Source organism: Lytechinus variegatus, chromosome 14, assembly GCF_018143015.1.
Source record: "Lytechinus variegatus isolate NC3 chromosome 14, Lvar_3.0, whole genome shotgun sequence".
NCBI classification, from domain to species: Eukaryota; Metazoa; Echinodermata; class Echinoidea; order Temnopleuroida; family Toxopneustidae; genus Lytechinus; species Lytechinus variegatus.
In genome coordinates, this window is record NC_054753.1 from 10,561,785 (window position 1) to 10,588,693 (window position 26,909).

General features: G+C 36.8%; 1 protein-coding gene across 1 annotated transcript in view; it reads left to right on the forward strand.

Annotated features, from left to right (window-relative positions):
- The first annotated feature begins 1,521 nt into the window (after window positions 1-1,521).
- The window catches only part of LOC121427666, a 107,686-nt gene continuing 82,298 nt past the window's right edge, over window positions 1,522-26,909 (forward strand). The window contains exon 1 of the mRNA XM_041624180.1: window positions 1,522-1,679. The gene's annotated coding sequence lies outside the window, so the exon portion shown is untranslated. The remainder of the gene's footprint in view (window positions 1,680-26,909) is intronic.

Consider the following 26,909-nt stretch of genomic DNA (forward strand, 5'->3'; position numbering starts at 1 on the left):
AAGAGCTGAATATTCTTCATTTTCCTGATAGTTTTCAACTAAATAAAAATAATTTCAAGGAATTATGGAAAATAGATGGCCATTTCAAAGATTTAAATAGAGATGTAAAATGTGAAATTTAAGCAATTTCCATATTATTTTCCCTCCTTTAATTTAAGCAGGAGCGCGATGCGATATTCTGTAAATGTAATGACCCAGGCCATGTTTACATGTATCGCTTGGCATCTATGTGCAGCGTGCCAAGGTTCCATGATGTGAAAGTTTAGTAAATTTATTTTTTAAACATACATGTATTAACAGAGTTATCAAGGCTAGGTGAGCTGCCAAAGCACAGGCAAATCTTTGGTCACTAACTTTATTCTTTATTATTTTTTTGGCCATAAAAACATACAAAAATTGTACAATGTAGTTAGTCCGTATCAAAATTATAGAGAAGCAAAGCTTCTTCTTCTTCCTATGCTGATCCCGGAGATCTACAGCAGGTTGCTGCATTGTTGAATATTAAGCAAAGCGATGTACCGGTATGTGAATTTGAATGATAACGTCAAGATTAGATTGGAGTCGAAATACTGCAATTCCCGATCACAATATTTGTAAAATTGGTGAGCATATTGTTTATTGACCAATGTTGTTGACCTCGAAATGTAAGTAACAACAGAGTCTGAGACTTGCCATGATTATTGCATCATTTTTCTTCTTCTGCTCTACACAGGCCACCATCTGGCGTGTATTTTATTGTCGTACAATTTATGTTCACGTCATGCACGTTTTTACATGTATTCAAAGTCGGCCAGTGCGAAACTGCAATACCAAAAGGGCCTAACATATAAACCATGCCTAATTTACTAGTTCAACATTCATTTTCATTCAACATCATTCACCACTGACCATTACTATCATGACCATGTCCATGGCATGGGCCATGGCCCATATGCACCCAGCCTGCACCGGTCCATGCCATTCATTCACAATCAAAGTGCGGCGGCTTCCTCTCTCACTCACACAGCCGCAGCATCATCGGACAAATTTTCATAAAAAACTAAGCGGTTATAACAAATGATATAAATTAATGAAAGTAAATGCAATCAATTTACCATTCAATAGAAGTTTCAAAGTACTTTCGTATAAATGCCACTTAAAGAACAGCAGGTGATTCGTCAAAAGTTGCTTGAGATTTTTCGGGTAAGGCGGCTTCCAATACCAGACACTCCTATCTCGCCATCTTTGCATCCATCGGGGTATACCATTTTGAAGAGAGGGGTAAGGAGAAGATGCTGTAATAGTTATCAAGGCAACATAGTAGCAAAGTTTTGCAATGAAATCCATTATCAAGATTCATCATATAATAAGAAATTATTTGTTATTGAATGAAATCAGCTAATCATTTAAATATAATTACATTGAGCTCGAATAAAATAGTTTATTCCCGTATTTTTGATGGACGCTTCCTGAATAGGCCACTTGTCAGAGATAGCGAGAGAGAGAGGGGTTAACAAAAATCCACTTCCGGATTTTTATTATGACTAACAACTGAGGACTTCCAACCAAAATATCATTACCGCTCACCTTATCTGCCTGCGATATAAAAAAAAAACTACTCATCTGTAATAGCTCTATGTTTGCAGAAAGTTGCTGGATCGGAAACTGGGAAACTAAGTTTGGATAAACAGAAATAGGAAGTGAGTATATTTAAAGTTAATCATGATATTTTTTTTTAATTATGAATGTGATTCTTTAATTGTACGGAGTTGTGCTGGTGCCAAGTTAATCCATTTCGTTCTCTGCTGGTGGTGGCTGGTAGTCGATTCCACTCTCGAGTTTACGTGTAATGCAATAAACAGTACGCGTGTCTTTGTGGGGTCTCAGCCTGCGCCTGCCATCACCAGCGAACAGGTTGATATGTAAATAAGTGATTTGGCTATCTTTTGAATAGGCCCAACATTAAATTTTCAATCATTTTTTCTCAAAAGAGGGTACGTCACACGTGAGTGCCTTTGCTTTGTTGCATGTTGTCAATTGAATTTCGAAATATTATATTTTTGATGAATTAAAGTTGCCATTTCTATTACATAACTAATGTTATCCTTTTTGTTATCTTTGTACAAATCATATTAACCGGTTTGAAAGAATCCAACAATAACATTTGTGATGGAATGTATGATGTGAAAATTGTGAATGCAAAAAATCTGGACATAACATGAAAATTTTAAAGTTACAGTTCTACATTATAGGCCTACATGTATATGTTATGTAAAGTGAGCTACAAAATGTATGACTGCTATTTTCCTGGGTGATTGACTGAAATTTACTGAAGAACTTGATGAAACCAGGCATTACTGCATTGAATCTCATATTATGACACGTTGTCTTTACCACCATGTAGAGTTGAATGTTGTCTTTATTACAATGTAGCAGTTCTAGGCCAATAATGGCAGACTTCAGACATAACAGAGTTTTTTTTTTTTTTTTGGGGGGGTTGATCAACGTCGCTCCTATCATTAATTTTACCCGTTTCTATCATACACAGTTGAATGACTGTTCTTCCACAGTAGACAAATTTCAATACAACCTTTATTAATACATGTAGATCTGTAGCAAAGTTCTTAGAATACCAAATGAAAAGATGACATTTTATTTATCATGTTAAAGAAAATGTGGGAGTTTTCCCTTAGATCTAAGTGACTTTTGTGTCCAATAGAATGGACATTCTTGGACTTATACAGAATTGATTAGATTTCTACACAGCTTTACATATATATTTCGAATAATTGTAAAGTCATTTATAACAAGCCCAAAGTTTGGGGGTTCAAGGGTTTGATCGAACCCCCCAGAATTGTTAAAAGCAATAAAAATTAGGAGAGGAATAGAAGAAGAGGTAAGAAAAGATTGAACCCCTCTATGAAACCTTGGCGACATCCCTGTATGACTAACTTTTGAAAAGTTTTATGATACACCACACCTCTTGAATTATAAACGTCTGTTCAGAGAGAGTACTTCTTGGCTCTCTTCTCTTGTCTTGAGTGTAATATCCTGGTATTGTGAAAATGAAAGATATTCCATTTGACAATTATTGCTATTAATTGTTTACAAGCTAGAACCAAAGTCTTAGGAAATCAGAGAAGTCATTCAAGATCTATACAACTTGCTCAAGTACACTTATTTTTCTTCTCCTTGAGGTGTAATCTATTCGCATAATTCATGCAGAAATCTTCATTCATTGTCCTCTTTATTTCTCCTTCAACCTTTTTGGGGTGCAAAAAATGTGTTCAACCACCACTTTTTGGTAGGGGTGAATACCCAACCCCCTATCAGTGAAAGATCTTTGGCAAGCGCCTTCTATTGATTAATGCCAAGTTACATTTTTAGAGAACAAAAAACCTTGTGCATCCTGCATGCACCCCTCCCCCCCCCCCCCGCCCTCCTCATCTCTACAATTTATTTCCAATTCGTCTAATGCCAGTTCGTCCAATTGCCAACTCTTCTATCATCTGGTCCACCATCACTTCGTCCACTCGCCACATGGTCTACTTCATTTAGTCCATACCTTTTGGTCTAATTGGACTGAAGTTGTAGACTAATTGTGTAAAATGAATGGATATTAGACCAACTGGTTTTGAGATGGAATGGTCATTCGTCTAATCACATTTTTGTCTATGGCATAGACAAAATGGTGATTAGACGAAGTGATGATTTGACCAAATGGATGTTAGACGAAAAGTTGATGGACAGAATGGCATAAGACTACATGTAAATGAAAGTAGACCATTTGGTGAGTGGGTGAGTTGGCACTTGGCAGTAGACAAAGTGGCAATTTACCATCTCTACGGATACTGAAAGTGACCATCAACAGCCCACCAGTTTTGACCACCACTTAAAATGGCAGGGAGAGGGGGGTGACCACCAGCCCTTCCCACAGTGGATCTTTGACAAGTGAATATGTAATGTCAAGTTACAATTTTTAAATGAGAAGAAATTTTGTGCATCCCCTACCCCCCCCCTCCACCTCTACAGATGACGAAAGTGACCATCAACAGCCCCGAGGGGTGCCAACCCTGCCCTCCGTCTGCCCCAGACTGGAGGGGAACTGACTCATCCCGCGCTGAGCGAGGAACTTGGGGCTAAAAATGGCATTTTTGAACCAAGATTTCCTCCCTGAATTTGGCATTCATTGCCATGGAGAGAGATCCCAGATGCCCGTCGCTGTAATTAATTCAATCAGGTTTCGGACTCGCGACCATGGCAGTGGGTCATTTCCATTAGACCGGAGTGTCCAGCACCACTTTTTTAACCCTTCCAGTCTCTGGTTGACTCTCTCCATGTCATTACGCTTGGAAGTGCAAGTACGAAAGAGTTGAAATAATCTAACACTTAATCTTCAATTTTCAAAGTAATTTTTACAATGTCTTCATGAAATACCCCTTTCTGTGGCTTTATATTAATACTAATGCTCTTGTAGATACATGTAGAGAGTTTCTGGAGATCATTCTTTTTGGCATAAAAAGTGGTGTGTAGTGAGCCAAATATTTGCAGACTCTATGCCTTCAAAATTCAAATACATCCTCCTCTCAATCACCCTACACCAAGGCTCCACATTAACTTTTTTTGGTGGTGGCCCGTTCGGGCCACCAAAACCTTCAAATAATTTTTTTTGGTGGCCCATTAGTAAAGTTTGGTGGCCCGAAAAATATAAAGAAAAACATTAATTAAAAATGAATAAAACAAACTGAAATATTTTGCAGTCACTACCACATACCACTATTCTTTATCTTGTATGTAAATATTGCTTGCTGTTATTTTACTTTGCTTATTTTGTGGTTATATATAAACTGTTCCATCATTGTAAATATGAAAAATGATTGAAAGAGAATAAAAGAATTGTATTGTTCCCAGGTTGTAGAAAAAACGGCAAAAGTTATCTGGAAAAAAGAGAAAATTCCTTCCTTATATTTGACAAAATGATTGAAAAAATTCACATTTCATATCAATGTAATGCCTTTCCAAAGTATTTACTTCCTTGAAAGTGGTTTAAGAAGTCATTTATAAACAAGAAAGAAAGAAGCTGTCTATTTATTTTTGGCTAGAAGAGACACAGCTTCGAAATAAACCAAATATCAACATACATACAAATGCACATGTGGGACTGTGATGTACGTACCTGAGCATGATCGGTTAAGGGTTCGCATTGAGGTGAAAATTTTTTTTTAAGGTACTTTCATCAAATTTGCTTTTAAAATAATCTTTGATATCTCAGGTTTCAAAAACCTAAGTTTCATGAAGATTGATGATTCCAAAAGTACCGGAATAGTACATTTTATTCATGGGGGTGCTGCTACCTCTCATCACGGACGGACATTTCTACTCAAATTAAATTCACTCTAGTTTTATTGTTTTTAAAGTTACTCTAATTTGGTTTGGATGTTCTTGCACTCTGAACATTACTCTATTATCAGACATAATATAGTAGAAAAAAAATATTGGGAAGTAATTTTTTTGGTAGGTGTTAACATTTCCATTTTGACATTTCCGTCCGTGATGGAAAAAAAGATGAAAAGTTTTTTTATTCTTTATCAGAATAGAAATAAAAAATAAAAAGGTTTAGAGATATCTCTCTAAACACTGTACATCATTTTATTTGAACATAGCTGAAATCCATACATTTTATCCATATCATAAACTCAATCAAAAATGATCACGGACGGACATCAATTTCATCACGGACGGACAAAGTTAATTCACTCAAATTCATTTCACTCTAGTTTCATTGTTTTCAAAGTTACTCTAATTTTTTTTAATGGTCTTGCACTCTGAACATTAATCTATCATCAAACATAAATTAGTAGGAAAAAAATATGGAAAGTAAACTTTCCTTGTAGATGTTAACATTTCCGTCCGTGATGAAATTAATGTCCGTCTGTGATCATTTTTATTAGATGTCTATGGATTCAGCTTTTTATTCTTTATCAGAATAGAAACAGAAATAAAAGTGTGTAGAAGTATTTTCACTGGACACTGTACATCATTTCATTTTAACATAGCTAAAATCCATACATTTTATGCATATACATGTAATAAATCAATCAAAAATGATCACGGACGGACATTAATTTCATCACGGACGGACGAGTGAAATACTTGTGGAAAGATTCATATATGCAAATGAGAAACTTTGCTGAGCAGATTATGAATTTAATTTTAGCTTCTATTGCAGTGAAAAATGGCTCTGAGAATTATTCAGAACTCAAATGGAATAAACCTACAACTCTTCACAATTTTTTGTGATATCTTTGTTTGGCCATTATTGGGGTTATATTGTTGTCAGGAAAAATTGTTAAACATCATTGGAATGCAGATAGAGTTGAAAAGCTACATGTACATGTGTATGCCAAAAAAGCGGGAAACAAAGTATGGCAAGAACAAGTCCAAAGCTGTAGATTTCATCAATTCAAGCTTGCAGAAAGTGATGGAGAAGAAGTAGAATGCAATGCATAATCTGATAAGCAGAAAAATCATTTTTTTCCATATGTACAAACCTATGGATTCACAATGCTTCTAACAGAACATGACATCACAGTCTTGAGGTTTGTGAAAATTACATGAATACCTTTTTTCAAAGTCCATTTTGGAGCTAATTTTAAGCAAATTGCTTATCTGGTAAACTGTGAAAATGCATAAAGCTTGCACTGCAGTGTTTAGAAGTTTTAATAAGCTTTGGATTGGAATATCAATTTCAATTTTGGATTCGGTCAGGGCCTAAATACATGAGGGCTGTTGATGTTATGGGGTGTCTCCGCTTTGATATGTGCAAAAGATGGATTTAAAGAGAGCCCCTGACAAGTGTTGTTCCAACAAACAAGCATAAGGATCAGCCGATCAGCGACCTGTTGATCTTTTAGATTTAGTTTTTGGACCTTAAAAAAAACATCTTTGCTCTTGGAAAATTAATGCCTAAAAATCATCATGATCATAAAAATACTTGTATCAACATGATCATTATTCAACTAGCTGTTGATTTTGAACCTACTAGTATTCTACAATTTAAAAAGACAATATTCTTTACATTCGATTTTGACAAGAACTGTGTTTAGAGCAATCGTATGTCTAGATTATACTGTGCGTCTAGCATAGAAATCAAGTTGCTACATCTTAATCAAGTTGCAGCAACTTGATTGTGCAACTAATACTGTTTAATATTATCAAAATATGTACAAATCATCAATACAATAGCATTTGTTTACCAAAAAAAGTATTAAGAACTTCTTACAGAGTACTTCCATTGTATTTTGATTGTGTCCGTCCGTGATGTCCGTCTGAGATGTCCGTCCGTGATGGAAAATATTTGCAATTCTCTCAGAAGTTTGATATTGGTTACGAATTCAATATGCTGAACATAGAAGCTAACATACCCCAGTGTTAGTTGCATTAACAATTATTGGTAAATGTACAGCTGTTTAGATAGAAGCAATAAAAATGTACAAAAATTCTAAAAACCACATTTCTATCATGTCCGTCCGTGATATGGCACATTTAGTGGATACCTATGTTTGTAGGTAACCATGGCAACAAACTTTTTTCATCATTCAACATACTTTGTCCTACCCTTCACTATAAAACACAAAGGAACCTTGTTCATCTTATTACTAATTTGTTACAAGCCTTCAAATCTTTCAAAATCTATCATATGTCCGTCCGTGATGAACCGATCATGCTCACCTCTGTGTTTTATGTGTATTGATGCATTTGGAAATCGGTCTTTTTGAGTCAAAAGAGAGGTAATAATTCCTCCTTTTAATGCTTTTAAATAATCAGGTTTCAGTAATATGGACTGTAGAAGGGCATTTCATTGGTGTAAAATGTGACTTTGACGTAGATTTTCAAAGTTCTGGGGAAGATTTCTTGGCAGTAACATTTCGTATCGCAGCTCCCTGAGTCTGAATAGTCTGCTATCGCACAGCTAGCTGCAGTGGTTTCATGCATGCAAAGCTCAGCCAGACAGCCGGCGCGGCCGGCTGAATAATGTATGCCAGCGGTAGGCCTACATACTGTCATGACTATGCAATCTTTGTGTGTGTGTGTATTTGTGTGTAGATTAACAAAAAAGGCGCAAGACGGATTGGATTGCAATTTGAACTGTAGAAAGTTGATAAATGCATGCAAAATCGGGAGAAAAATTGCGCTACTTTGAAAATTATTGGTTGCCCGATTCGGGCCACCAAAACTTAACATTTTTTCAATAATGGTTGCCCGAGATGAATTTTTGGTGGCCCCGGGCCACCGGGCCACCGCTAATGTCGAGCCTTGCCTACACTGTTAAAAAAACCCTGATTTTACAGAAAAAAAGAAAGAAGATTTTGCATAAAGCAATAACAGAATCATTCTGTAAATTCATAAAACAGGAATTATTCTGCAACTTAACAGAACAGTTCTGTTTAAAAAAAGGAAAAAGGGTGTTTTATTAAAGGAAATTTGTAAGGTTCCATACACCAAATACCAATTTCCTGTAAGATTACGCAATCTGGTAAGATTACAGGTGTTCTCGAGACGCTGCTGCAGGAACTTCTTTTATTTTAAGGATAAATTTTCTAACAGTGTATCCATTTTGTTTTCATCTCTCATACAAATCTGTAATATTATTAATAGTATGATTATTATAAATAGTTCAAGTATTTAATAGGCAATTAAGTTTTAAAATAGAGCTTGAAAAGTCTAAGGTTCTATTTTCTGCAAGCAATAAATAGGATGTGCCGATTTACGAAAAACTTTACAATTTCATTCAAAATAAAAAGTGCTCTTTTGATATTGAAAGTGCTCTTACAGCAATTTAAAATGATGAATGTGAAAACATCATCTGGATGATGAAACAAAGTGTAAAAGCTTTTCTATAAATATGCACAGTAATAGCTTTCCATTGTTGGTAATGGTGAAGTGTGCACATGTGCTGAATTCTTTATGAGTACTTCTAGTACTTACGATACCCACTTCGGCCACTCAAGGAAATAATAACATCACATGACTTACTAACCCCACGATCACAGGCAGCCAATGAGGCTTAAACACCATGAGCAAATGTCATATATTTGAATTGACATCATTTTTCACATTTCTGGTCCTAATTTTACAGGACCCGGTCATGCCTTCCCCCACAGAGTCTTTGAATTTCCTCCCGAGCATCCTGTTATTGAGCCTCCCTGAGGATATCGGGGTGACACTTTTGTGCTCCTGTTCAACGACAGAGTTGTGGTTGAACTTGTCCGAAGCAGGGAAGTTCAGAATTTTGTTCTTCCCCCCTTCTCTGAGTTTCTTTTCATCCCTTTCAATATTTTCTGTTCTCTCTCTCTCTCGATATCTCCTGTTCCGTCTCTTTAGAGTTCTTTATTTATCCTTTATCATCTTAATCATTCATTTTTCTTCATCTCCTTCTTTTATCTTCTTTCTACTATCAATTTTTTTCCTTTCTGTAAACCACCTTTATCATTCTATTCCTGTTCCTCTTTATATGTCTTCCATTTTCTTCTTTTCACATTTATGCACCCCTTTCCCACCTCTCTCATTTAATACCGTTGCCACTATCTTTACCTTTCTCTCTTGATATTGCATGTTTGTAAGCTCCAGGAATATATTTTATGAGAATCATAAATGTACTCATCATTCCAAAAATAGATGTTGGTGGTGTGCAAAAAAAAAAAAAGAACATGTTATGAACATTGATTTTCAGTTCAGCGTCTTAAAGGAAACATAATACACTTGCAAATTTAGGATTTTTTCCGGTGCCAAGTCTTGTCATGAATTCTTTTTCGGCTATTCTTTTTAATGAAATCTGTTGTAGTTTTATTGTAATCTAAACATTGTATGCGCAATTCATGCACTAAATCCAAAAGATTTGATATTATCACTTCAAAGTTTTCATATTTTGGTGTGATACAACGTAATCATAACACGGCCATATGCGGGGGGGGGGGGGGGGGCAGTTGTCCCCACAAATGTCAATTGAAAACTTTCACAAACTCATCAATCGTATGCACAAAATCCTTCACTTTCACTTAACAGAATGCAAAAGTGATCCAATGACAAGCCTGGTCGTTTTGCTCCCTTGTTTTTGATTTTTTTTTTTTGGGGGGGGGAACCTTTGTTTCCTCCCCCCTCCCAGCAAACAGTTTTGTGTACAGTCAATGTATTACATTCAATTCATTCAGCAAGTTCTAATTTTAGCAATCATTCTAATTTTTATAAACAAAAATACTTTGCCAGCAGGCAAATTTTTCAGAAGACCACTTAAAAGAAAAAATCTCTGTTGTGAACTATCTTATTTATTGATTATGATTGTCATCCTACTGTTTGTGATAATTGTCACCCTGCCTATATTATTACAGAGCAATATATCCACCCAGTCCTTGCCTCCTTCTAAGTCTTTGTACTCTTCAAGTAGTTTGGCTCTGTCACAATTTGACATCCTTGGGGAGTTTTCCTCTGGCCTTTAAATCTTACTCGGATTGCTTTACATACTTTATTGTGATGTCATTTAGCATTTGCGAACAATTGTTGGGGGTGGAGGGAGGATAAGATCTGAGAGCCCAGCATGCACTTTGTCCGATCACATGGAAAGAGGCTTAGCACTTGCAAGTATCTCTTGCACTCTCTATCTTTGTCCTCTGCTCGACTTGACACCTTCCTTGAATTGTCCCCTTATACCCCATGAGCTCCTGAGTGATCCTATTGTTGCCCCTTATTTGGTCCAGAAAGCTCTTCTCCTACTAATTAGGAAGGTATGTGTCCGCTGCCTCTGTCCAGGGAATCCTTACGTCAGTGTACCCTCCGCAATGCCTTGTCTGCAACGATGACGTGCGACTCATTTTGAGTCCAGATAACCACGGATGATTCGTGCAGGATCTTGCCGAAGTGAAGACTCCGGGATGTTTAAGATGGCCATAACCTGGGCTTAATCCTGGGGACTTCTCAGGCTCAGTCAGTGACTCCTTATCGCCGTATCTTCTGCAAACTCTTGGAAATAAGATCAAAATTGGCTTAATTTGGTGTGATGAGACATCTGCGTAGCAGCGCTTGTGGATTATTTTGATATATGGCGAGAGTGAGAGACCTTCGTGGTAAGACTTGGAAACTTTAATGTACCCCAAGAAAGGTTGCTGTGTGCTGTTGATTGAAATTGACTTGCAAGAAAGGAAATATTATTACCGTCACTATGTTAATGGTAAGATACTTTCATTAAATATAGTTCTTGCTTCTGACGTAAAATTGATGAAGTTTTTCTGACTAAGAATATTTCATATATTCTTTTTAATTTGCATCAAGATTCATATGGCTGCCGAACCTGATGGCTGTCTACAGTATATTTGTCTCACTCAAACGCTTCATCAAAATGTAGCCTAATCAACTAATCATGTAGTTGACAGAATTTAATTTTGAATCTTAATTTATAAAATTGAATGTGGAACGGTTGTCAAGGAAATTGTGTAAACTGTTATTGTTGCTGCGCATAGAATCTACATATATTGTGCATGCATCCGCCATTTATTATGTGTTTTTGATGTGTACATATTATTTGTTTTTAAATGATTGCACACCACTATTGCAAAATATAAATATACATATAACCTAATTTACAGTTGTGAGATTCAAATATGTACTACTAATACAGGTATATGAGTATGACATTTTGCAACATTAGTGCACAAGTCTTGAACAAATTTATTTCGGATTATTATTCAAATTTTAATGAAGCGTGCTTTTCAGATATCCAGCTTGCACAAAGTGAAAAATAAAAACACAAATATATAGTGAAATAAGGAAAGAATCAAAGAAAAAATCAAAAGATGTATTGTCAGTGAAGATCTTCAGAATTAAGTCAAGACACACAAGGAATACATAACACAGGGAATAATTTTGCTTTACAAATTTGAATAGCATTTTTGGTCATGAGAGAAAAGCTCTCAACTAAGTAATGTACAGGCCGATGTAAAAATATGCTGTACAAAAGACTTTATGTATAGCAGTCTTTCAAAAATGTGTCAGAGCAAATTGTGACGCGATACCAGGAAAATTATTCTCTGTAATATGCTCTGGAAGTTTGGATACTACTTCGCACTAGGAATTGTTCTTGTTTGGCTATTCTGGGAATAACTGCATTGTACCTTTGCCTATTCTGGGGTTGTGTGACAGGGTGAACAAGAGGAGTTATAAGCACCCCCTTTGAATTTTCTTTAGGAATGAATGATCCGAGGGGATGGGGCAGGAGGGGTGCAACCCCCCATGATCTTTCAAAGAACTATTTTTTTCAATCAAATGAGAAGAAAAAAAGTTAAAAAGAAAAAGTCAAATCAAAAGTGTGTACTGGGTCACAAATGCATCACATTGCAATTACCCTTGCATACATATATTGTTTCATTGAATAAGATGAAATTAAACTGATAAATATCATTTTGTGGTAACGATCTCAAAATAAGTTCGAACAGAATCCAATGAAATTACCACCCAAGTGAAAATTGTGCCAAATGGCTCTGGAAAAATAATGTGTGATTGTCAAGAAATGGGCAAAATAAGGACGTAATTCCGTAAAATATGTATTTTATGAACAATATTAATACACTGTCCCACATATGCCTTTTTGTGGAAGTGATCATCAGAATTTATAACTGGTTTTCAGCTAAGATTTCATGATTTCACTAAGACCTTATGTAAAAATGTACTAGAACTAGATCTATGATAAAGTTGTGGCAATTAACCATGATTTGAAAGACTTTCTCATGAAATAATTGTTTGCTGCAACTATTTCTTTTGCCTTTATGGTCTCCTTTTGATCACCTTGTTTGTGATTAGCGTTCATGATTCTAGTTTTGTTTCACAATTATGAATAATCGCCACTCAAACCAACATAAGAAAAAAAGAAGCTCCCCCCCCCTCCTTCCCAAATATACTGGTACCCCCTCATCTTTCCACGCTATGTAATTCACAGACAATCTAGACAATCATGGTCAAAGATTATTTTTCATGATGTGGTATTCCTCCTTTCATATTGCCCTTTCACACAGTAAAAAATAGCAATTTGAATGATAATTCCAGTGAGAAATAAGGCTAAAGACAAAATATTAGCACATCTTGAAACCAAAAACTAGAATCATGAATGCTTATCACAATCACGAATTCAAATTCTACTCTGGAGGTGAATTCCAGTTGAGTTTCAGTCAAATTAGGGTACAAATTTTACGTGTGAAAGGCTTGACTTCCAGAACATCTTTTGGGGTCGGAGCGTACATGCCCTTTCAAGCACTTCCGTATAATACAATTGTCATGCACTCATCATATTGATACAGTGCAATGATTGACAAGTCACCAAGGACATGTACCGCCTTCACTTGTGAATTCGAATTCAAATCACAGTTTTCGAGTGAGCGTGTGAAAGGTCCGATGATTCTAAATTAGACAATTTGTAGATTCAAGATTCATGTGTGAAAAGGCCCTAACACAGAATTCTTGCTAGTTCCTGAGAAATTCAAACAGGTTGCCTTTTGTATTTTGACCTTGTTGTGGCCTGATCTATTATAATACAAAACAATTGAAGTTCTTTCGGGATTAAAGAATAAAAGATTATCAATGCCTTAGTCACTGACAATTATTTTCTGTTTGTATTGAAAACCCACAGCAATCCTTCATAAAAAAATGATTAGTAGTTCTTTGTGCTCTAAAGTACTGTCACACTCTTCCGATAAAAAAGATACTTGGTATTTTACTAATTTACTTACAGTTATAATAGCAAGTACACTTACTATCCCTAAAAGAAAAACCTCACAAATTAGGAAGTACCAGTAGCCTATAATGCCTGCTTTTTAAAAGTACAAGAACTATCGCAGGAATGCGAGTCTTGTTGCAGGCTCAGAACTTCATAAGAACTTTGCATGGGCCCCGCAACACAAAGGTTAGCGATCAATTGCGAAACGAGATGGACTATCAATATCATCATTGCATACTGTGCAATTCGCTTAGAAGAATGACAAGGAACCAACGAGGTTCTGTATGTTCCTTGAAATTAGCGATTAATTGCTATCCTTTGTGGTACGGGGCCCTGGTTCGGAACTTCGTACCATGGAGCCTTCGTATGTTTAGAGTGTGGATGCACAAAATGAATTATCACTGGTTTGCAATTTGATAAATGAACAAGTTCTTTTAATGTTCATTTATTTTGTGATTGGGCAGGTATGAACACTCTTCCTGTAGAATGCTTATTACATACTTTATGTGTACGTGTAGGTGGATCCGGTTCCTTAAAGCTTGTGTATAGTTTTGGTAAATTCACCAAAATGCACCTATCACTATTCCAATTCATTGCTAGCTAATATGAATGGATATGCCCTATAACAGTTATGATGTGGAGGATATGAAATGAAAATGTGTTTTACAGGATAAATTTTGCGATTTTACATGGAAATTTAACTTGATCGGGTCACCCGATCAAATTAAAATATCTGTGTGTTTTTGTCTTTCAATTAAATGCTATTCCAAATCATGGAATGGGCTGAAACTTTCAAGTTATGTTCTTTGTCTGTAACTTTTGGATATCTAATCACTAAATTTATAAGATAAGTGCTTGAATGCCCATTTTTTTTAATTTAAAACAAGCATCGCCGAGAGAGGGCGCTATATATCCAAGATTTGAATATTTGAATTTTTCTCAGAGAAGTGGCAGTTGGAAAAATATCTAACGGTCTCTACGCTTCAGTAAGACTGTCATATTAGATGATATTCGATTATCAATCACATTATTAACCCTTTACCAAAGCTATACACAGGCTTTAAAGGGGTACTCCAAGCTGAAAATAATATGAATTGACCAGATAAAGAAAAATCAAACAAGTAAAACACTGAAAAATTGATTAAGATTGGACCAGGAATAACAAATGACATTTTAAAGATTTGCATTATTTTGGTGAAACATTTCTGTGGACGTTTTCATGAAAATTCAATGAGCAAACATATGTCATATTCCCACCTGTTCTTTTGTATTTTATTATATGAAAATAGGTTTATTCAAAAATTTTCCCTTAAGCACTAAAAAAAATAATAGATGGACAGCATTGCTGCAACATATTTTATTGTACAGATATATTAAAACAATTGAAGCAAAACAAATGTGAAAATGGAAAAATACACATAAAACAAACAACAGAAATATGTAAGAAATTCATGAAAAACAAGAAAATAAGTTGTTGAAATGGCTAATTTCCCTTTCAGTCATATTAATTGTGGCTCGAAAGAACATTTTAAAAGAAAAAAGCTATTTTGTTATTTACATCTTTTAAATTATTTTAATTTTTATAATTATGTGGAAAATTGTGTACATTCTCTATGGAGACAAAATGTGTCTTAATTTTTTAATTAGAGGGTTTGGCCGTATGACTTGAAACTTACCTTAGATATACTAGAGTCTTGTGACTTTCATCACACTCTTAAAGATACAAAGTGTCAAATGAAATACTTTCAGAGAATTCTCAACTTCCAAAAAATGATTTTAAAAAATTGTCTTTTTTCTGCATCCCATACATAACAGCACATCTTTTCTTTCTAAAAGTTCAATATCATAGTCATACAATGTCACAATTTTTTGCATGGTTATTCTGCTCCTAAATATCTACCATCATGTGGGTATGTTATCTAATAAAAGTCATTTAAGAGAGTCAAAAGGGGCCTAAGCTTTCGATCCTAGCAGAATCTTCTTCGGAGCCAAAATGACAAACATATAAGGTGGAACAACCATAACCATAACAACCAAAGTCATTTAACTCTATTTTTCAGGTTATTAAAGCCTCTGAAATGTCCCATATGTAACATGCGTGAATTCTTGGACTTGCCCTTGATGTTCATTGTAGACAGACTGTTTAGCATGCAGGGCTCGAATTAAGAATTTAAAGGGGCAAGGCCATTTTTTAAAAGGGCACTTAAGGGAAAGGGCAGGCAGTTTTCACTTTATGGGACATCCAAGGCCACCAAAAAAAGGGCATCAATAATAAACGCACTTTTCAATGGGGCACATGCACTGGATTACCGCAGGGCACCAAGGCCACAGCAAAAAAGGGCAGTTATTTTGGCCTTAAGTCTACAAATATTTGAAAGGGCATCAAGGCCATTTCTGAGGGCATCTAAGGCCATGGCCTTGGATGGCCTTGGATTAATTCGAGCCCTGAGCATGCAAGTGAACCAACAATAATTTTGTGTCTTACTTTCAGAACAGGATTCATGTTCAGTGATTGGCTTACATGGTCCTACATGTAGAAACCTAATCAATGTATCTTTCAATACCGTGTATTTCAAGGGGTCTTTGACTCTCTGCTTTAAGTGATTATAATAATGATATTTTAAGAATATGAAAGTTGGGTTTTCTATTTTTCTGTACACCCTTTAGACCAGTAGTACATGTACGATACTGCAGGTAGGCCTACTTTAGTAAGGTGTTATGTAACATGTCATAAAGTGATGAATATGATGACCTCATTCTTTATTAGAGGTCCCCCAAGCTGCACAATTAGTCCCAGTGAATTCAATATCCACCTGTTGTCCTAACCTGTACCCATTTTATACCCTTTTCATAAACCCATCCGCCAATTAGCCGCCTAAGAGTAATGCGGATAATTCAATAAAAATTGCGTTCACAAACTCCGAAAATAATCCACACTATTTTTACGAGCGCCCGTCCTGAAAAAGGCGGATAATCTTCATGACAACTGGACACGCCCCCTCCGATGCGGTGGTGTTGGAAAAGGGTGACCTTGTGACCGCACCTTGGCAATTATCCGCATTATTTGGATATGCGTTCATAAAGTCAAAAATCTGGTCCCGATGCTGCTATTATGCGGATAATAGCAGCATCAAAATAATGCGGATAACTCTGGTCCTCCTCCGATTTTACGACCAAATTATACTGCTATTAGCCGCAAAAGATATGAAAGATATGAAAGAAAAAATGGAAATACAGAGGAAAAAATTAGCAATAGGGCCTAACTTTACTTGTAGTGTGAAAAGATGTGTTTGAAAATAGTCATGGATGATGGGTGAAACTCCCCCTACAGAAATTTCCAAGCTTGCGGGAAGCGTGCGACTAGCTTGCGCAAGCTTGCGGCATGCTAGTAACTAGCATGCGGCTAGCTTAATAAGCGTGTGATATGCGTGCAGAGTAATAGTTAAGCGATCTTTTAGCGAGCAGGGACTGTTCGCTAGCAGGCACTCGCTTATTAAGCGAGCGCCCTGCTAGTCGCATGCTAGTTACTAGCAAGCGGCACGCTTAAATTTCTGCAGGGGTCAAACCCTGTTAAGATCTACCACCAAACATGAATTAACCGAGGAGGCTACCACAGGTCATCTTTCGGCCGCTGTAAATCTAAATCATGGTCTCGGCACAGAGCCCAAAGCACGAATCCTGAGTTAATCGTAAGGTGAATATTACCCTAGACAGTCTGGTAGCACAATCGCGAGGTCCCATGGCGTGATCCTCTGTTGGACTGTAGATCTAAATGGTCTCGGCGTAAACTCGGCATAGCAAACGCAAGTCTTTATCTGAGCGATCGTTGATTGACATTTTGCCATGACAACGCAGTTTGCAAGTACAAAGTGAGACGATCGATGTACCTCGCGATTACCGCAGATGATCTAAACAGGAATTTCATGCCGTGTTTGCTCCAGACGATTGTCTAGTGTCTGTAGTGTGACACCAGAGAGAGATAGATCTGACGGGGTATCATACAAAAATCTAATCCAAACATCATTGTTTGCTTGGCATCCAGTCTTCATGGTATCGGGACAATGGTGCAAAGAGAAATAACAAAATTTATATCTGCTATATCCTGTCATAAATGATATGTTTTAATTGTAAAGAAATTATGCGCTTTTATGAATTCACATATTTTTGTGTGTGTGCTATAGAGAAGAGACAAGATTAATGATAATTTTTATGACAAAATTTATGACATCCACAATGATACTGATTCTGTCATGTCTCTGAAAAAAACAATATTGAGAAAAGATAATGTTCAGAATACTGCCCCAGTAGTGCGCACAATGCTTTTTGTATTATAGTATTATAGTTTACATGCAACGATGAATATGGTGACCTCGTTCTTTTATTATATGTCCCACAAGCTGTGCAATCAATCCCAGTGTAGGCCTATATTCACCTGTAGACGCGTGCAACAATAATTGTAATTGTTATTTTGCTCTCTGTATGTGTCATTAATTGGTGTACACTCTAACCATAAATCTTAGTCACCTTCTTAGTATAAAAGGGGTCACTGTCTCATTTGTTTGTTTTCTAAAGGGGATAGAGGCAGAAGGGGTAAATACGGAGATGAAAAGGTCCAGTTATAGGTATACCCCTTTCATAAACCCAATTATGCGGCTAATAGCAGCATAATTTGGTCGTAAAATCGGAGGAGGACCAGAGTTATCCGCATTATTTTGATGCTGCAATTATCCGCATAATAGCAGCATCGGGACCAGATTTTGACTTTATGAACGCATTTCGAAAGTAATGCGGATAATTGCCATGAAGCCGTCACAAGGTCACCTTTTTCCAATGCAACTGCATCGGAGGGGGTGTGCGGTTGCCATGATGATTATCCTCCTTTTTCAGGACGGGCGCTCGTAAAAATGGTGCGCATTATTTTCAGAGTTTATGAACGCAATTTTTTTTATTGAATTATCCGCATTACTCTTAGGCGGCTAATTGGAGGATAGGTTTATGAAAGGGGTATTAGATTGCTGTACCCCCTTCTATGAATTCATAGATGCGGATCTGATGTGGCTTATTTCAGATTATGAAAGGTCGTGGACCCGTGGCCCATTTTATAAAACTTGTTATGATTTTGCAACAACTTTTTAAAGCTAATGAAATCATTCAACTTGATTTATAGCTGATGTTATAGATCATACTGTGCATTTGTTATTATATTCAAGTCTAAGGACTTGAGCTGTTCTCAATTGTCTCCATCCCCATTTAATTTATCAGGATTCTCCAATAATGTTGCTTGTTCAGCAGTTGAATGAGGAGGCACGATAGCTCAGTCGGTAGAGCGGGGATTCGTATTCCGGTGACGTAGGTTCGATTCCCACTTGGTGCGTTAGTGCCCTTTGGTAAGGCATTAATTAATCCTCAGTACCAGGTCCTTCGGAGAGGACCTTAAGCCATCTGTTTTCTGGTTGCTTACAAGCATTCATGCTTTCTTAGTAATCAGGTAAAAAATCACCACTAATCAAAGAATGTATTATTTCCCATGTGCAGGCACGGCACTGGCTCAGTAGGCCATAAAAGCTGTATTTCCTTCATAAAAAGTAATGCAAATGAAAATGCAAATTCTATACGGATGTTCATAAATTTTATATGTAAACACTGTCTATTTGATCAAATTGGAAATGGCTAATGCATTTGTATAAAAATGATATACATTGAGGTTTCCTCAATGACGTCATCGAGAAAGTCAACAGACGTAGGACTATACATGTACGTGTAGGCTCTGCAAGTAGAACTAACTTGCTTGTAGGCTTACATGCAGGTGTACACATCTATTACCGCTATGAAACTGCCTGCATGAATGACCATGTATCATTTAGCTCGAGGCATCAATGAGTGATTATTTGCTTTATTTTGCAAGAAAATAACAACCAGAAAACGAAAGTGGAATGAGACGATTTGTTTCTTGAACATTTTCATGGATCCTTGCTGGATAACTGAAAAATATTTCTCTAAAAATAATCAGTTTTATGTAGCATAATTGAACTTTCATCAGAACGATTTGCTGGAAAGTATTGACATTTACCAGCCAATCACAAAAAGCAGGATTTAAGGCAAGTAAAATGATAATATTCTGCATTTATATGGCGCTTAATACATCGGAACGACGTCTCTAAGCGCTTTACAGACATATTAAAAGTTTAACACTACACATATGCAGACATTCATGTGATTTTTTTTTTCAATTTTTTTTTATTTATTCAAGGTTCACTCTATTAAAGTATAATGCGATATTCTTACTGGTATGCATTGTGCTATCAATGATAAGTCTCATTTGAATGAAATATTACTGGTATCACATATGTAGGCCATGTATTGTAGTTCATAATATTTACGTGCATGTTTGATGTAGTACTGCAGTAACAAGTACATGTATTTTGTTGACAAGTCTCATGATTCTGAATATTATGTGTGCATGAGAAGTATGGGCCCGCCCCCCCCCCCTCTGGGGTCGGAAGGACCGCATCATAGTCCGCATGTGTGTTCCCACATTGTCCGGTAAAGGGGTACTTTTTCGCAGGACAAGTAAAAAAGGGGGTGTAATTTGTATTTTCACCCAGAGATTTCTTTAAAAAGGGGGTGTTTTTTATCTCTCTCTTTGGACTCCTGAGAAATTTTAAGTGGGGTTATAAAATATCTCGAATAACATAGAAAATTGATCAAATCCCGGGATCAAATTCCTGAAATTCCTGCTAGTTTTGAAAGCTTATTCAGGATTATTTCATTTTGAAAATAAAGTACGGTCCTTTTGTTGGAATGAGAGCTCACCTGAGATGGGGGTACACTGAGCAGTGTTCCAGATTTAGGGGGGTCTCCAAGGCAGAAAAAGCCAACAAAATGCCCTCGAAAGAGGGGTTCAGAAATTTTGACAGACCTGCGATAGGGGGTTGCTTTCAAAGGGAGGGAACGAGCATAGGCTTCTAAACTAGATTAGCTTTATAGCCTTGCGGCATAGTTTAGAAGCAACTGCAAGCTCGCAAATAGTACATGTACATCCTAGCAAAAGATAGCTGGATTATTTTTCTATGCCTATCACAAGGTTATTATATCTGTCAGCAAGTATATCTCTTTAGTTTAAAAGCAATTTCAAAAATCAGTGTTACTGGAGACAAGAATCATAATATCTTTTGTTAAGATTGTTAAAAATCTGTACTTTGTTTCACTTTTTTATATTTAATATCTATATCTAACAGAGGAAGTGATTATGTATTGATTGCAGTACATGTGCAAACAAATTCAAAGGTCTTGATGCATTTGCTTCTATTGTGTTTTTAACACACCATAATAGTATAATGTTTCCATGAACTTGTTCAAGGTACAATTTGTATAAATATAGTCATTAATGAAAAATTATGTATTTTCTCCTTCAAATCTGTAGAAGTCCTAACATGATAAATTGATTTTGTATCTGAAACAATCTATGAAATCATTGTTGTTTCCATCATGCTGTTAAAAAAATTAAATGTACACACTTACGTACATGACACAACACTCATAAAAATTAAAGTTCTACTTGTAGGAGTGACCCCCTTCCCGGCCGCTTTCCAATTCAAAGAAAAATGGTCAATGAGAGCCAATGTATGCATCACAATTATTGAAATTAGTTGTGACTTTAATGCCAAGTCCCTAGACTTGAACCTGAGGGTCCAAGATTCAAATCCCACTAGAGCACCCACATCCTCTGGCAAGACATTTATCTTTATTTGCCACTCTCCACCCAGGTGTAGTAAATGGTTACCCAGTAGGAAGAAATTCCTTGAATGCTTGACCACCTGATCTGGGTAAAGCTGGGATAACAGCACTTAGAAACATGTTATCCCCCACAGAAATTTTCAAGCTTGCGGCAAGCGTGCGACTAGCTTGCGGCATGCTAGTAACTAGCATGCGGCTAGCTTAATAAGCGTGTAATATGCATGCAGAGTAATAGTTAAGCGATCTTTTAACGAGCAGGGACTGTTCGCTAGCATGCACTCGCTTATTAAGCGAGCGCCCTGCTAGTCGCATGCTAGTTACTAGCAAGTGGCACGCTTAAATTTCTGTAGGGAATTATTCAACTTTATTTAAATGCTGCATAATATTTTATTGAATGTTAGTTCTTATGATATTTCATTCTATTTACAATTAGAAAAGGATCACCGTTTTCAAAGCTCCTTTCCCCACCGCTACAGAAATTTAAGCGTGCTGCATGCGACTAGTAGGGCGCTCGCTTAATAAGCGAGTGAATGTTAGCGAACAGTTCTATCACTCTGCGCGCATATTACACGCTTATTAAGCTAGCCGCATGCTAGTTACTAGCATGCCGCAAGCTTATTGCAAGCTTGAAGATTTCTGTGAGCTAGGGCATATACTCCAAGAAAGGTTTACAAAGAAGACAGCTCGGTGTTCCACCTTAAGTGTCTTTGTTTACTCTTGAAGTAATGTCAATATTATCAGGTAACACTGAGCTATGACAGAGGGTGGCTCCCTTAATAACAAATAGAGCTTTTGTAGCTAAATTTATAGCCTCATAGTCTTGTGATGCAGAAACACACAAAAGGTGGTTTCAGACCACCTCAAAGTTCGTCGGTTCCAGGTATTCTCGGGGATTTTTTCAAGGTCGCAGGTATTTTGGCAATGTGAAAGCAATTTACGGGAATTTTCAGCCCAGCGTGTAGTTGAGCGCGGATGCTACGGGTGGCTGCTGGGCTAGTGATTTTGAATCTCGCGCCTTGCCTGCTTATACAGACCATACTGCGCATACTCGTAACTTTGGGAACTTATCCCGAAGGGTATATTTCGGGGTGGTGTGAATGCAGGAATAATTAATGGGTATTTTTTAGCCTAAAAAAGTTCTTGTAATTTCACAGGGATTCTTATGATCAAGGTGGTCTGAAACCACCTATAGTCTTGTGATGCAGAAACACACAAAGCGTGCAGACTTTGGATTGGTTTAAGGGTAAATAGAGAAAGATAAAAACAATCATCATAGGTTTCTAAACCCTTTTTGTGTTATTTAGGGAAAATAAATAATAATAATAATGAGACTTGTAAGCGCCAAATCCACTCTGTAGAGTGCTCAAGGCGCATAAAGAGCTAAGAGTTAAATAGCAAAGTTTTAGAAGATTTTTGAAAGTTTCGACAGAGGTACATTTTTTTATGTCATCAGGAAGGCTATTCCACAAAGTGGGGCATGCAAAAGCAAATGATCTTTCCCCCCAAGTTTTTGAAATTTTCGAAATGACAAGTAAGCCAGAGGTGGATGAGCGCAAAGATTTGCCTGGTCTGTAGTGATTGGTAAATGAAAGATTGTATTATGTTGCTGATCCACGAATACTATGAAAGGCAAGTAACAAAATCTTAAAGATAATCTGTTTTTTTATAGGGAGCCAGTGCAGCGAAGAATACCACAGTGCAATGGTCCATTTTTTGCATATTGCTTTGAAGATGCCCCCTTCGGACTATCACTTTACTGTTCAAAATTTTTGTGCTAAGTTTAATGTGTAGTCCCATTTATGCCTTTCTATACTGTGCAGATATTGATATTAGCAGAATAAAATCAATTCTTATATCATATACCAAGTCTTCAGTGTATAATAAAAGACAAATCCAGTAACCTTGAGCATTGGGGAAATTTCCTTCTGAAAATGAATCTTGATTTTTATAGCTTAATACATAGAAATTTTGTGAATTTTAAGTGATTTTTTTTTGGTATCATATAGGCCTGGCCTGCATTGTAATGCTTATTGAAGTCAGACTTTCATGACTGAATTGTTTGTAGAGCTATTGATTACACTCAGACTTTTTTGAATTAGAATTGATGTTTTGGTCTCTTTTTGCCTATCATTCTCTAATATTGCAAACACAGACCTGATATTTGTGACTTTTGCCTGCTAGATAGCCTTTTTCTTGCTCAGTTGTTCAGAAGACGCCGCCGTAAATAAAATGACCATTTGGCAGCTTTTACCATTTGAATCACCAGAAGAAAGAGAATCTAGAATAAAAACTAGGAAACATTTATATATAGCCTTTGAACTTTTCAACAACAAAAAATGAATAGAAAAAATAAAACATGCATTCTAGTATATCTATCTAATAATTTTAGGCATCCCCCTAGAATTTTTGCGTCTGCCATTATTACATGTACAGTGCACCTCTGCCATTTTTACCTATCAATTTTTTACATGGCACCAGCCTACCAGTACTTTCAGCAGTAAAACCTAATGAATGTAGCCTGTTGCTTGTTGCTAACTTGCTACATTATACATGTGCTGTTAGTGTATACTGTATAATCTTCTCAAGCTTCTGACAATAGGCCTACTTTAGTTTTGAATCGTACCTCACCCAACAAGACTTTTATGTAAAAGCACCTCCACAGCTACCAGGGAAACACAATTGTTAGAAAGTAATGTTTGCTGCATGGATAGAGTTTATTCAATCGAATGAGAATAGTTGTTCCTTCTGCTTTATTTTTTTCAATAGGAAGCCATTTGTAAGTGTGGGTTATGGTAGAGAGATTAGGTGTGATGTAGATCAGCATTCCCCCCCACACACATATGTATACACATACTTGCCAACCATCCCGATTTTGGCGGAATCATCCCGATTTTTTATTGCCAATTCCGCATTACGAATATCAACTCCATAATTCTGATTTTCATTAATTTTTACATTGATAATATTGAAAAAACGGCTGGAGCGAAGGTTAGACCAATCTGAAGCTTGCGGACACCTGGATATCGCGATATCCCAAATAGCATTATTTTTCCACTAACTGAACACACTCTTGTACGTAGTTTTTCACTTTGCCTATCTCACATGGCGCGCACATTGCAGAAGCGCGTGCAAACACAGCTAGAGCGACAACACATGCAAATACAATGCATGCTGCGACGTCGCGAGCGCGAGTATACCTCGCTGCTAACCCAGGGAGCTTCGGCCTGTGCCGGGTTACCGACCGACGGGCCGGAGCTCATTGGGTTACCGCGCTGCAAGTGCATACGTGTGGAAACGTAAGATCCAGCTCAACGATCGTCGGATTAATGGCCAAAGGATATAGTTTTCCGTGAAATTTTGAAGCCAAAATTACAAATTTAGTGTGTGGAAACTGGATACGTTTGGATTGTGAATGTGAGTTGTGACTGTGATTCCGATCGTTATACAGACAGTGCATGGGTGCACTGGGCAGTGACTGAGTACCGGTACCTAGCCCAGTCGCGGCCCGCCCGCTTCGCGGGTCGGAGCACCCTGGGTTAGTGAGTACCGTACCGGTGCATTTGCAATTGCATAAGTTCATGTGTAAGTTACATATGCATTTAGACTGTTAGTCTGTTTTCGTGAAATAAAGCCAAAATTATTTAGAAATACAAGGAGTATTCTGAGAAATATCCAGTTATTATTGTAATGGAAATACATGTTTAGGAAGTAAAAAAAAATGGTACAATTTCTTGAAATGAATCCTGTTGATTTTCCTGTTTCATATTTCATTACTTTGGGACAAAATTAAGATATTTTTCTTCTTTGTGGACAGGTAAAAGGCACTTCAAAAGTGAAGGAAAGCCCCCCATTTCATGTTCTAAAATTCCAAAAATGTCTAACCATGGCAGAAGGGTACCCCCACACCCTTCCCGCGCAAAATGTCACACGCTCGTTACTCTGCGTGAAAAATGGATTCCTCTTTTTTTTCTTCTAAAGTTGGCAAGTATGCACACACACCAAAAAGAGAGAATTAATTTGACCCAATAGTACACAAGTGAAGTAGAAAACATTTTTTTTTGTTTTGAATAGACCTGCTTTAGCAAGCTTTTTGTATGGGCAATTTGAGGAAGAATGGATGGGGAAATGTTAGTCAAATAATATATGATGCCTGCATGTAGTAAGAGAGGGATGGGATCCTGATCTTCCCTGCCCCCCCCCCCCCAAAAAAAAAAAGAAGAAAGATTGGGAGTAATAGATGGCTAATTGGTGAAGGCCTATAATAAATTACATTTACATGTGAAGAAGAAACACTGTTCATAAATTTTTGATAGGCCAAATATATATTCTGTGGTTATTTTTACATTCGCCAGTAATAATAAAAGAGAGCAGAATATTGACTGTGGCATATGGATGAACATCTACTCGTTTAGTTGATAGATATGGGGTAAAAGAGACTAAGATAACTTCACTAAGGATTGAGAAATGAGAATGATTACATTGAATTTGATTTTAAAAAATGGAAAATTGATTGTGAAGAGGAATTTGAAGGTGATGAAAGAGGATGTAGAATCCGGAACTTCAGGGTAATACCCCCCCCAACACACACAAAAAAAACCCCTGATGAGCTCCAAACTTCATTCAATAGGGAGAGGATGCAGAGGATAAATAGGGGAAATAGATTACCCCTAGCAGGTAATTAATGTTGGGTCTAGAGTCTTTGAGGTGGGGTTTTAAGTTTAGAATGGGATTAGCACATCCTTATCTAATCAATAATAGGCCTACTATTGTTTAGAGTGATGAGAGACAAAGGAAGAGGGAGAGAGAAAGGGGGATGATGCTCATTTGCATACACCTGTTAACCGTTACTTGACTGAATACTTTTATCATATTGATGCTGATGAGGAAGAGAAGAATAAGAAGTCAGAAGGGAGTAAGAGCTTGAAGAGGGAAATGTGGGTTCCATAGATCTGCATATGATCTTGTATGCCAAGGATGTGATCCTTCGATGATAGTCATATTTTTGTACATTACAAAAATATCATCGAATATATAATTTAAATTTATTTTGGCATTTTCAGACACATTCATTAATTTACTGATTTATTCATTTATTTATTCTATTTGCTTTTTAAAAATATATTCATGTTTGTCGTAGTAGGTTTTCTGGTGGGAGAAGGGTTAACAATTTAGTTTTTCTTTTGATCTTGGCTCTTTTTGTGTAGCAAAGTGCCAAGTATGACAATTTGTCATGTCGGCGTAGGAACGCCATTAGCACCAGACTTTTGCGCATTGCTTTAGTACAGAAACGTCCTTAGTAGCGCGCATTAGGGCATTGTGTAAGGGTGTTCTGCATGCATGCAATGCACAAAAGTGTGGTGCTAAGGGCGCTCCTGCACCGACGCGACAAATTTAAGCATTAATTTAAGTTCCAACTTTAACAGTGCGATAAGAT